Source organism: Sphaeramia orbicularis, chromosome 22 (genome assembly GCF_902148855.1).
Source record: "Sphaeramia orbicularis chromosome 22, fSphaOr1.1, whole genome shotgun sequence".
Taxonomy (NCBI): Eukaryota; Metazoa; Chordata; class Actinopteri; order Kurtiformes; family Apogonidae; genus Sphaeramia; species Sphaeramia orbicularis.
The window spans coordinates 49,397,295-49,409,960 of record NC_043978.1 but is presented as its reverse complement, the minus strand read 5'-3'; positions in this window follow the sequence as shown (position 1 = coordinate 49,409,960).

The window sequence follows — 12,666 nt, the reverse complement described above, 5'->3', positions numbered from 1 at the left end:
TAACAAGAGTAGACTTTATAAAAGATTAAAGGTAGGGTAGAAGATCCTGGAAACATGGTTTGAGCAAGCATTTTGAAAATACACAATTCAAAAGCCCAAACCTATGGGGCCATTATTGTAGTAATATTATTTGCAAATGCGTGTGGAGAGTTGAGTGTCCGTATTTCAATCTGTCTGTGCACAGTCGGATTTGCAAATGTGTAAATGAATCTGTAAATGCGTGATGAGATTTGTGTGTCTGTACAACAATCTGCAAATGTGTAAAACAACTTGTGTGTGTGTAATCAGATTTGAAAAGTCAAAGTATTTTCACTACAAGACCCAGAAATACAGACAAATCATCGGTTGCAAGTCAAGCGGCTTCTCAATTGGCTCTCTTTACACACATGAATTTTGCTACACTTCTGCCGTGACAGATCCACAAATGCGCAGCGGGATTTGTCTGTAAAACCAGGGTTTGCGTGCCTGGGCTCAGGCTCACAGGCTCCCTCATTCCGGCTGCGTTCGGCTTTGCTCACTCTTTACATTGGTAGTAATATATGGCCCCATACGTCTCGTCGTTTGCAGCCACCTTTCCTTGCCCAGGTGAATCTTCTTCTTCTTCTTCTTCGATTTTTAGTGGCAGTTGGTGAACCTTGCAAGCACAACTCACGTAAACTCACGTCAGGTACAAGACAAACAAATGGCAGTTGAGTTTGATAGACATATCACCATTTAATCATTTCGATCGTCCAGTTAAAGCTATACCGTATGATGTGGCATTTTTACACTTTTCTTTTGTCATCTTAAAATGCTCCTAATAAGCGTGTGTCAAACTAAAATGTAGAAGAAATCCACCAGGTATTGAAACTCAAAAATGTTTAATTCTCATATATTGCTCATACTTCTGATAAAATTCTGACCAATCATTTTATTCGATCTGAATGAAATAATTGGCCGAACCTGACTGAGCCTCCTGTCAATCATCCATTACGGCCGTCCAGCATCCGGTCCATTATCGCCGTCTCTGCATCTGATATGTGTCCCTCTAAATCTGACGCTGCTCCTCCTGTCACTGACCACAGTCTATGTACAGGGTGGGGAAGCAAAACTTACAATATTTTGAGGCAGGGATTGAAAGACAGTGTATGACCAATTAGTTTATTGAAAGTCATGAGAATTTATTTGCCACAAGAAAATGTACATAATAGAAAATGTTTTTATTCTACTGTATGTGTCCTCCTTCTTTCTCAATAACTGCCTTCACACGCTTCCTGAAACTTGCGCAAGTGTTCCTCAAATACTCGGGTGACAACTTCTCCCATTCTTCTTTAATAGTATCTTCCAGACTTTCTGGTAATAGTTTTGCTCATAGTCATTCTCTTCTTTCCATTATAAACAGTCTTTATGGACACTCCAACTATTTTTGAAATGTCCTTTGGTGTGACGAGTGCATTCAGCAAATCACACACTCTTTGACGTTTGCTTTCCTGATTACTCATATGAGCAAAAGTTTCTGAAAAGGTATGGATAATAGTGTTAGGTATGATTATGACATCAGTATATGTTTGGTTTCAAAACAATTGACGTAGTGCCTGCTGAGAAAAAACAACTAAATGTTCATTGTAAATTTTGCTTCCCCACCCTGTATATATATATTTTTTATACACCCTGTAGTTCATTCTAGTGCATATTATTCCATATAAAACTGCTGTACGGTCTGTATAAGCCCACATAAAATTCGTAAACACTAAAGTCTGACAGCAGCACAGCTCTGCAAGAACAAAAACATGCTTTGATATTTCTGGAGTATATTTTCTCTTGTGTGATGTTAATAGCGTAAAGGGGGTTTTGTGATGAGAAACTTTGGACGTCTGCCTTCATTTACATCATGATCACATTAGTAATGGATGATGGGAACAGAATTCTTTCCTGTATTCACACACTGCTGGTAGTTGCATGTAAACACTTGGGTCTCAGAAATAGAAGGAATATAACGTCTAAATTTTTATTCCCTGCGTGTGAGGCTTCTGCTGCATTCCAATTCACCACTCGGTATTACATATTCCACTTATCCCGATCTGAATTGACAGGTTGTGCAGCAACTAGACGTAATAACACCAAATGTATAGTTTAAAAAAACCAAAAAAAACCACACACACAAACTGGTAGACAAATATATAAGCAACCTGTTAGGATTGAAAACATGGAAAAAGCCTTTCCATTGTGTCTGCCATTATTTTCAAGCTGTGAAAAGATGACAGCGGTCGACTGGCGTAATAGTTGCGTTGGTTACCGTGCAGCCTCCACCATCAGCCCCCCCCCCCCCCCCCCCCCCCCCCATTCAAACCTCATACTTGTACTGTTTCTGCCAGTTAACCCTTTAAACCCCTGACACTATTATTATTTCTGTGAATTGGGCTGCTTGGAATTTGAGAAGTGTCATAAAAGCTGCTGTGAGTATGTGCTTGTGTTCCTTTTCTTCAGTGGTTTTGTTTTACTGTGTGTTTTAGGGTCAAAACAAGTGGAAGAACAGAAGAAGACAAAGAGACGAATTGAAGTTTTATGGGTTTTTACTGAATAATTCAGAATAACTCAGAATTCACTCTGCAGACCTTTAAATTAGAAGTGTTTTGTTTACAGTATTGTACAGGAAGTTTTTTAGAGTAAGTTTTCTAGTAAGTTTTTTTTTTTAGAGTACATACTAACCTTAATGTTAATCTGATTACTAACCTGCCTGTTTTGTCTGTTTTTGTCTTCTTGTGCTGTATGCAAAGCAGCTGAATACTTGAATTTCCCTTGGGATTAATAAAGTATCTATCTATCTATCTATCTATCTATCTATCTATCTATCTATCTATCTATCTATCTATCTATCTATCTATCTATCTATCTATCTATCTATCTATCTAGGATGTATATTAATAAGAGATTTAGGATGTTGAACATGAACTGTGAACTGGAACACACTGAACAACAACAAGTATTTGAATTTTGTCCCAGTAGTTTTTATTTTGAGGCTCTTTTTTTCTGAATCAGTCCAGCTGCTTTTTGGCACGTGGTTGAACTCCAAAAAGCAGGTACACGGTCAAAACTTGGTAAAAACACAGTAAAAAAAAAAAAATCAAGGAAAATCACGACAACATGGAAACAACAGTAACAAGAAAAGCACTCGGAGAGCGCAGACCTCCGCCAAGACAGATCTGCCCCCCGTGCATGTTTGTTTGTTTGTTTGTCCCCCCGATCACCACCAAAATTTAATCATTTCTTCCTTGGGCCAGTATCAACATTTCCTGAAAATTTCATGAAAATCCCTCCATAACTTTTTGAATTATCTTGCTAACAAACAAACAAACAAACACGCATGCACACAAAGCAAAGCAATCACAATACCTTCTGGCGGAGGTAAAAACAAAACAAAATTAAAACTAGAAAAGCACTCGGACCTGATCATCACCAAAATGTAATAATCTGTTTCTTGTGCCAGTATCAACATTTCCTGAAAATTTCATCCATATCTGTCCATAACTTTTTGAGTTATCTTGCAAAGGGACAGAAGAACAAACACCCCCCCAATGAAAATTTTATCATTTTTTACTTGTGCCAGTATCAACATTTCCTGAAAATTTCCTGAAAATCCATCCAGAACTTTTTGAGTAATCTTGCTAACAGACAAACAAACAGACAAACTCTGATGAAAACATAACCTCCGCCGTTAAACTTGTCGGAGGTTTTCAAAAAAGGTCAAATAGCCTATTTTTATAGTGAGTCAGTCTCTGTGTTTTCCCCCCATTCCACAAGCAGCTGGGGGTGCACTGAGCATGCTCAGATGTCTCTAGAAAGCACAAGGTCTACTCTATCAGCCTGTTTTGAAATTTTTCCTATTGAGCAAACGGTTGAATTTCTATGAATATTTAAAATAAATCACACATTCAGAAGGTTCAGCACAGACACATCAGGGGTTAAAGCACTGGTTCCCAACCTTTTTTGACTCATGACCCCATTTTAACATCACAAATTTCTGGTGATCCCAGACATTCAAAACAGAGACTTTTTTTTTTTTTTTCTAAAATTAATTTGTTTTTGATCATGTAATACAGGGTGTCCCATAAGTCTCCATACATAGGAAAAATAAACGTTTCTTGACATAAACCATTTTTATTTATATAATATGCTCTATATTGGGGTGGCCATGGCTCAGTTGGTAGAGCGGGTCGTCCAATAACCGAAGGGTTGGCGGTTCGAATCCCACTCTGTCCTAGTCAGCCCGTTGCATCCTTGGGCAAGACACTTCACCCTCCTTTCCTCCAGTGCCACCCACACTGGTGTATGAATGTTTGGTGGTGGTAGGCGCAAATTGGCAGCCATCCTTCTGTCAGTCTGTCCCAGGACAGCTGTGGCTACAGATGTAATTTACCACCACCAGAGGGAGAATGTGAGAGCGAATGAATAATGGGTCAATAATGTAAAGCGCTTTGGGTGTCTAGAAAGGCGCTATATAAATCCAATCCATTATTATTATTATATGACTGCCATTTTGTCGGGAACACATTTCAATGCGTGTCCTCCACTGCTGAAGAACTATAAAGAAGAAATATAAAGAAATACATGTTAGAACCATATGTATTATGCCTCCTATGTATGTAGACTTAAGGGACACCCTGTAGTTTGCAAATACATGTTAATTTTAGAGGACATTGAGTCTATATAATGTATATTATTATGGACAGAGGCAGTAAATCCAGGTGTAGATTACTGCACAAAGGGAGAATTTTATTGTCCTCAGTCAGGATATGTACAGTCAGCCCAGCTTGGATTTACAAGGCTGACAATTAATACTGAACAAACAAGAACTCAAACTATGAATTATGAAAGAGCTGCAGCATCTGAAACTGACCACAATGAACATTTGACAGATAAACAGAACCACAGTGCTGCAGTTTCAGACTCACAGTTTGTCTTTCATGGATTGGAATTGTCTCTGTTAACTCACCAGATATTTTTAATAGTAAGTTTTTATTGTTATCAATTACTAGACATTGCAGGTGACCCCATTTGAATGCCAGGTGACCGACCCCAAGGTTGAAAAACACTGGGTTAAAGGGTGAAGCTCATGTTGAAACAGGCAAAGCTTCCACCTCCTAACAGTCGCCTGTATGTGGATGTTCCGCAGCCTTATGCACCTGGTGTGGCTGAATATTTCTGCATTCTGATTAGATCTCATTAGACCCCCTTAAAATTTAGACTTGTCAACAGAGATGGCCTTTCGCTGCCTTTTCACATTTCTTGTGTAGCGTGGGGGGGGCTGCTGACTCTACATGGGGCTAATAGGCTCCACTGATATCCTTCACCTATACAGACACACTCATACGAAGCAAGGGGAGGAAGCCCAGTATGAGTACATGTGTTCTAAAAGTGACCGAATAATGAAGACCGAGGCTAAATCTCTTCTTAACTTTCACCTGAACTGAACTGTCGACAGTCTCGGAATTCACAAACATCCCCATGCACTTAAATACATTGTATACCTTACCTATCTCTCTCTGTATAGATCAGTCTCTCTCTCTCTCTGTGTCTAAAAGTGACATTTTTTTGACCCTCCCCGCAGGCGACCCACTGATCTGCTTATCACTAGGACAGACGTACATCTGCAGGCGCCAATGTACACGTTCAACTGCATCTTAATCATTAGGTTTTAGGTTCGGTTTTGCAGCCCGTTGGCCATAAATCCTTTATCACAGGGCTGTCAAACTCATTTTAGTTCAGGGGCCAAATTCAGTCCAATATGATCTCCAGTGGGCCGGACCGGTAAAATAATAACAGTGAAAAAAGTAAAATTCTATTATGATCAGGTTTACATCTACAAAGTTTCCTCAAAAATCTAAATAACATGAAGAACTTGAATTGTCTTAAGAAAAACAAGTGCAATTTTAACATTTTAACAATATTCTGCCTCGGTTTATCAGTTTATCATTTACACATGTGGATTACAATCGCACAAAACATTTAGTAACAGGCAGAATGTTGGTAAAATTGCATTTACTTTTCTTAAGACATTTCAGTTTGTTAATATTTGTTCAGGTGATTCATGATTTTTGTAAAAGTATAGTTTGATAATGTCAATATTTTCATGTAATTTTACTTTGTTACACCCAAAAACGCAAAGAGAGAATTTGGGGTTTTCATTATTTATAGGTTATTATGATCATATTTTACTGGTTCTGACCCACTTGAAATCTATTTGGACTTTATGTGTCTGTATGTGGAACCTGAATTAAAATGATTTCGACAGCAATGATTGTTAATATCTAAAGTGTAATTTTTACATTTCACAAATTCATCCCGCAGGCCGGACTGGAACCTTTGGTGGGCCGGATTTGGTCCCCGGGCCGCATGTTTGACACCTGTGGTTTAGTGTTTCATGTCTCATCTTTGGTTTTCAGTGTTTTGTCTTTGTTTGATTAATCACTTTATGTTAAGTTAGAGTTTCACATTTTGTCCTGTCTTGCATTTCCTGTTTTATTTTGTACACATCTCTTCCCTCTTGTTTCAGACCCTGACGTCCTCCCTTTGTGTGTTTTCCCACCAGTGTGATCGTTAGCCCGACTTCTGATTGGCGTCACCTGTGTTCCCCTACCTCATGTAGAAATAGTCCTGTCTCCCTTTGTTTTGTGCCAGTTCGTCTGATTCCGTCAGTGTTCACATTAAGTTCTCTACCAGGGTTTTCCACGTTCGTCAAGTTTTATGCTTCAAGTTTTCCTGTAAGAGTTTTGTTCATCATAGAGATTTGTTTGTAGTGTTTTTATATCCTCCTTGTGTGCGCTTTTTGTTAATCACTTTTTCATTATTAAAATACTTTTGTTAAAATCTTCAGTTTTTGTGAGTTGTGCATTTGAGTCCACCATGTCATGTGTCAAGGAGCTCTAACAATTAACTTTGAAAGGCAGGAACAGCTGCCATGGGTAAAGAAATGAAACTGACATAGTGGCCAAAGTGTTAATGTTGTAACCTGGCAATTTTGTGGAAAACAAGATGGATGCCCATTGACCCCTCCCATGACCTTTGACTAGATTTAAATCCCACCGCTACTTTGCACAAACCAGTTTTAACTTGGATTGCGCAATTTGCCCCTGCTCACTCATGCATGAAAACCTGGGTCTGTAAATTTGGACAAATATCCACCAATCCCCTACCTACCAATGTCCAGAAAAGAAAATTCCAAAAATTATCAAATGCAGAACTGGGGGTAATTTTTCAAAATGTATAGTTTTTTTAATACATCCTGTAGATGTCCTCAGTCAAACTGGAATCTCATTATTTTTACACTGGGTTACAAAAAAATGTTTTTTGCAAGTTGTCTAGGTTTTTTCAACTGACTTAGGACCATTTTGCACCGCTAAATCCAAAAATGACATCTGTTTTTTTTCAATCAGGTCAGGTTTTTTTGCTAATTTGATTTTGAAAAATTTGATCTTCTCACAAAATATAATAATTAATACCAAAATAAGATTGGTAAGCACACTTTATGAAACTTGTGACTTGATTCCTGTCAGGTACAATGGTGTATTCACCGCAGATGTAGCAGAATATGTCAGGCTTATTTTTGCAAGATCTTCTAGTCGAAGCCATTTCATTCACCTGTAATATTAAAAAAACATTAATCATAAATTGGCAAAAGTAAAATCTTCAGAACTCGTTTATTGCAAGAAATATGAAAGAATTTTGTATCATATGATGTGAAAATGCCCATAAATGTAAGCAAAAATGTTAAAAAGCCAATATGTAGCATAGTTCAGAAAGTTGACCTGATTGAGCAAAAATAATGTGATTTTTGGATTCAGCACACCAAAATGATCCTAAATCAGCTCAAAAAACTTAAACAATAAATTTATTGTTGACCAGTGTTATTAACGCTCTTAGATCAGAATGCGAATGTCTTATGTATGAATGAATGAATTTTGGTTTGTACATCAATCATTGCACTTAGTACCATAACTGTAATAAACATAAAAAACAAAAAAGGAATAGGCTAGAACACTGGTTCCCAACCTTTTTTGCCTTGTGACCCCATTTTAACGTCACAAATTTCTGGCAACCCCAGACATTCAAAACAGAGACTTTTTTTTTTTTTTTTTGCCAAAATTAATTTGTTTTGGATCATGTAATAGTTTGCTATACTATGATGCAAATAAAGGTAAATTTTAGGGGACATTTAGTCTATATAATGTATATTATTGTGGACAGAGGCAGTAAATCCAGGTGTAGATTACTGCACAAAGGGAGAATTTTATTTTCCTTGGTCAGGATATGTACAGTCAGTCCAGCTTGGATTTACAAGGAGGACAATTAATACTGAACAAACAAGAACTCAAACTATGAATTATGAAAGAGCTGCAGCATCTGAAACTGACCACAATGAACATTTGACAGATAAACAGAACCACAGTGCTGCAGTTTCAGACTCAGAGTTCGTCATGTCTTTTATGGATTAGGATTGTCTCTCTCAGCTGACCATATATTTTTATTAGTAAGTGTTTATTTTAACTTTTATCATTTACTAGAAATTTCAGGTGACCCCATTTAAATTCCAGGCGTCCCCACGTGGGGTCCCGACCCCAAGGTTGAAAAACACTGGGCTAGAAGCAAAAGCTGATTTTTTTTGCCTATCCTTTTCACCTGATACACCACTTACATCAACTTAAATGTGTACAGCATCAAGCATTCACACCATTAAAAAAAAAAAAAAAAAAAATCAACAACAAAAACATCTTTACCATCTCAATTCAATATTCCTAAATAATTTTTAACTTAACGCACTTTTTTTTAACTTCACCAAAGGAGTGAATAACTTAAATGCATCATCAGGTGCATTCCATCATTTCTCACCCACAACCCCAGTCCATCTAGACTTCACATTTGTCCTCACTTTAGTCCATTCACAAATATGAAAACCTCTGAAATTATAATTATTCTTAATTTGGGGCGGCCATGGCTCAGTTGGTAGAGCGGGTCGTCCAATAACCGAAGGGTTGGCGGTTCGAATCCCGCTCTGTCCTAGTCAGTCTGTTGTGTCCTTGGGCAAGACACTTCACCCTCCTTGCCTCCAGTGCCACCCACACTGGTGTATGAATGTTTGGTGGTGGTCGGAGGGGCCGTTGGCGCAAAATGGCAGCCACGCTTCTGTCAGTCTGCCCCAGGGCAACTGTGGCTACAGATGTAGTTTACCACCACCAGAGGGAGAATGTGAGAGCGAATGAATAATGGGTCAATAATGTAAAGCGCTTTGGGTGTCTAGAAAGGTGCTATATAAATCCAATCCATTATTATTATTATTATTATTAATTCCAAGAAATCCTGAATGGTCTTTGGGACAATACTATTTGTATCCCTCATCTTCCATATACCTATTTAGAAACCATTGTTTATACCTCTTTGTAAATATATTTATGTTTGTACTTTCCTTTATCTCCTGCTCTACATTGTTCCACAGATTCACCCCACTACTTGTTATGCACATACTTTTCATTGTTGTTCTTACTTTGTTTGTTTTTTTAAATTTAGGTCTCCCCTTAGATTGTAGCCCCCTTCTTTTTCTGTGAGTTTTAGATTGTACTTTCTTTCCACTAAAAGTTTACATTTTAAACGGCGTCTGTTTTAGTTCGACGCTGTTCTGAAACTCTAATGAGGCGCAGATGGCTGACAGAGAAACTGGAGGTGGATACAAACGTGATTCTGCCACATATGATGGCAGGTGCAAAGAAACAAGTTTAGCATCTTTTTACAGATAAAGACGGGTTCATTTGGCCGTCCACATCAAATCAGTACTTAATTAGACTGTGGAGCTGGAACACCTCATTAGAGAGTTGTCTGATGGTAACGAAGCCAACATGTGAGGGCAGCGATCAGAATGATCACACTGTGGGCTCAGTGACAGCACAGGTGTGAACCCTGAAGGACTGCAGACACCGTTCAACACACACAAAAACACACACACTTCTATATGTTTGACCGACCAAAGGGTTTAGAACGTGACCCCACATGGGAGTGTGTCCATTTACATTTTTAACTGTGATACTGTTTATGCACCCTATACTCAATAACTGCACTTATATCATACTTTTAATCTCTGACAGTCTTGCACATTTAACATCTTATTAATCTCTGGCAGTTTTGGACATGTTACGTACCATTTATCTCTTTATCTTTGCACAATTACTCAGATATTGCACATTTAACCCTTTCATGCATGACGTCCACATTTGTGGACACATTTTTTAAATTAATTACCTCCGCCAAGGAGGTTATGTTTTTGCCAGGGTTTGTTTGTCTGTCTGTTTGTCTGTCCGTTAGTGTGCAACATAACTCAAAAAGTTATGGACAGATTTTGATGAAATTTTCAGGGTTTGTTGGAAATGGGATAAGGAAGAAATGATTAACTTTTGGGGGTGATCCGGAAGAAATCCTGGATTCTGGATCACTTTGAAATTTTCGTTAACATTGTGGTAAATGGGGCCAAAATTTTCGTTTCCCAATATCTCGCTTAACTAGAAGCACTCGGAGAGCGCAGACCTCCGCCAAGGCTGATCAGTGGCCCCCCCCTGTGGGCCCCCCCCACGCCAAGGAGGTTATGTTTTTGTCAGGGTTTGTTTGTTTGTCTGTCTGTCTGTTTGTCTGTCCATTAGTGTGCAACATAACTCAAAAAGTTATGGACAGATTTTGATGAAATTTTCAGGGTTTGTTGGAAATGGGCCCCCCCCTGTGGGTCCCCCCACCCCCGATCACCACCAAAATTTAATAATTTCTTCCTTATCCCATTTCCAACAAACTCTGAAAATTTCATCAAAATCTGTCCATAACTTTTTGAGTTATGTTGCACACTAACGGACAGACAAACAAACAAACAAACAAACAAACAAACAAACAAACAAACAGACAAACAAACAAACCCTGGCAAAAACATAACCTCCTTGGCGGAGGTAAAAATACATGTAAGATTTGTATCACCGATTATGTGGGGAATTTTTGCGCTTGGCGGAGGTCTGCGCTCTCCGAGTGCTTTTCTAGTTTATTTATTTTACCTTTATTTAACCAGGAAAACCTCATTGAGATTAAGAATCTCTTTTTCAAGAGTGTTCTGGCCAAGACGGGCAGCAATACATTAAATAGTTACAGACAGACTTTCATACATAAAACGAATACATAAAAAGCACATAGACAAGTCACACCTTCCAAAGTCAACTCAAAAAGTGCTCATGAAATGTAGACAAAAGTGCATCTGCAGTGCAACATCTGCAGTCAGATGTCTACCTCTATTAGTCACAGAGCATCCTCTTAAAAGTGTCCAACGAAACCAGATCCTTCAGTTTCAGGTCTTTCTGTAGTTCATTCCAGGTGAATGGGGCCGCATACTTGAAGGCCTTTTTCCCCTGTTCAGTTCTAACTTTAGGAACAGACAACAAGAAAAGATCCTGAGAACGCAGATTATAAGCGTCTGTGGTTCTCTGACTGATGTAGGTCTGAAGGTAGGATGGGAGCAGACCTAGAATAGACTTGTAAAATAAAATACACCAATGATTCAGTCTGCGAGCCAACAAGGAAGACCATCCTACACGATCATAAAGCAGACAATGATGGGTAAGAGATTTAAAATTGCTGATGAACCTCAGAGCTCCATGATACACACTGTCCAGTGACCGTAAACAGTGGGTGGAGGCATGCATGTACAAGACATCACCATAGTCCAACACAGACAGAAATGTAGCTGAGACCAGTCTGCTTCTTGATTCAAAAGACAGACATGATTTAATTCGAAAGAAGAAGCCAAGTTTTCATTTTAGTTTTCAAACAAGCTGCTGAATGTGCGCAGAGAAAGAAAGGGAGCTGTCAATTAAAATGCCTAAATATTTATAGGTCAGGATGAGTTCTATCTGTTTTCCCTGGGTAGTGATCAATGAAGGCAGGTTAAAGCTCACATAGTTTAAGCTCACTTTCCAAAGGGTTATAAAGGCAACTAAGATGGTACTTTTTTCATTTTATTTCTTAGGGTCTGTAGAGACTGCCCCCATGTGGTTTGGAGAAAAGGCTAATTCTTCCAAATGTCCTCTGTCTTCAGGCTTGCACTGTGCCATAATGGATGAATGTAGAGACCTCTTTTTTTTTTTGCATGGATTCTTATGGTCAAGATGCAACAATATTCTGTAAAAAGACTACATTTCAATGGAAAGTGTTGCTGTGAGGCAATGAATAAAATGGGTTGATTTCAGTTTTTCGCAAAAATACTCTTTATTTGAGCACCCAAATTACCATGTGGCTACTTAATGAAAATTTTGACATTTTTACCATGTCTTCATATATGTTTCAAGATGTTGTGCACAAAATTTTAGCTTTGGGATACACCTGGTTCTATTTTTAATTTTTTTTTTTTTTACAGCATGACTATATTTTCTTCAAATTGCATACAAACATAGGTGTAAATGTCATTTTTAACAGTATAATGGCATTAATTATTGCACAAGTTATGATAATACTTGAGATATTTGAACTAGGGTGTGGAATTGCATGATGGTTCAGATAGAATAATTATAGATTTCCCAGAACTGGCTCAGGTTGATGCCTGTGGTAGAGACTTCTCGGAAATTGGATGGAGCTGGTCAGCTGACCCAATTTCACCAGGGTCAGTGACATAAA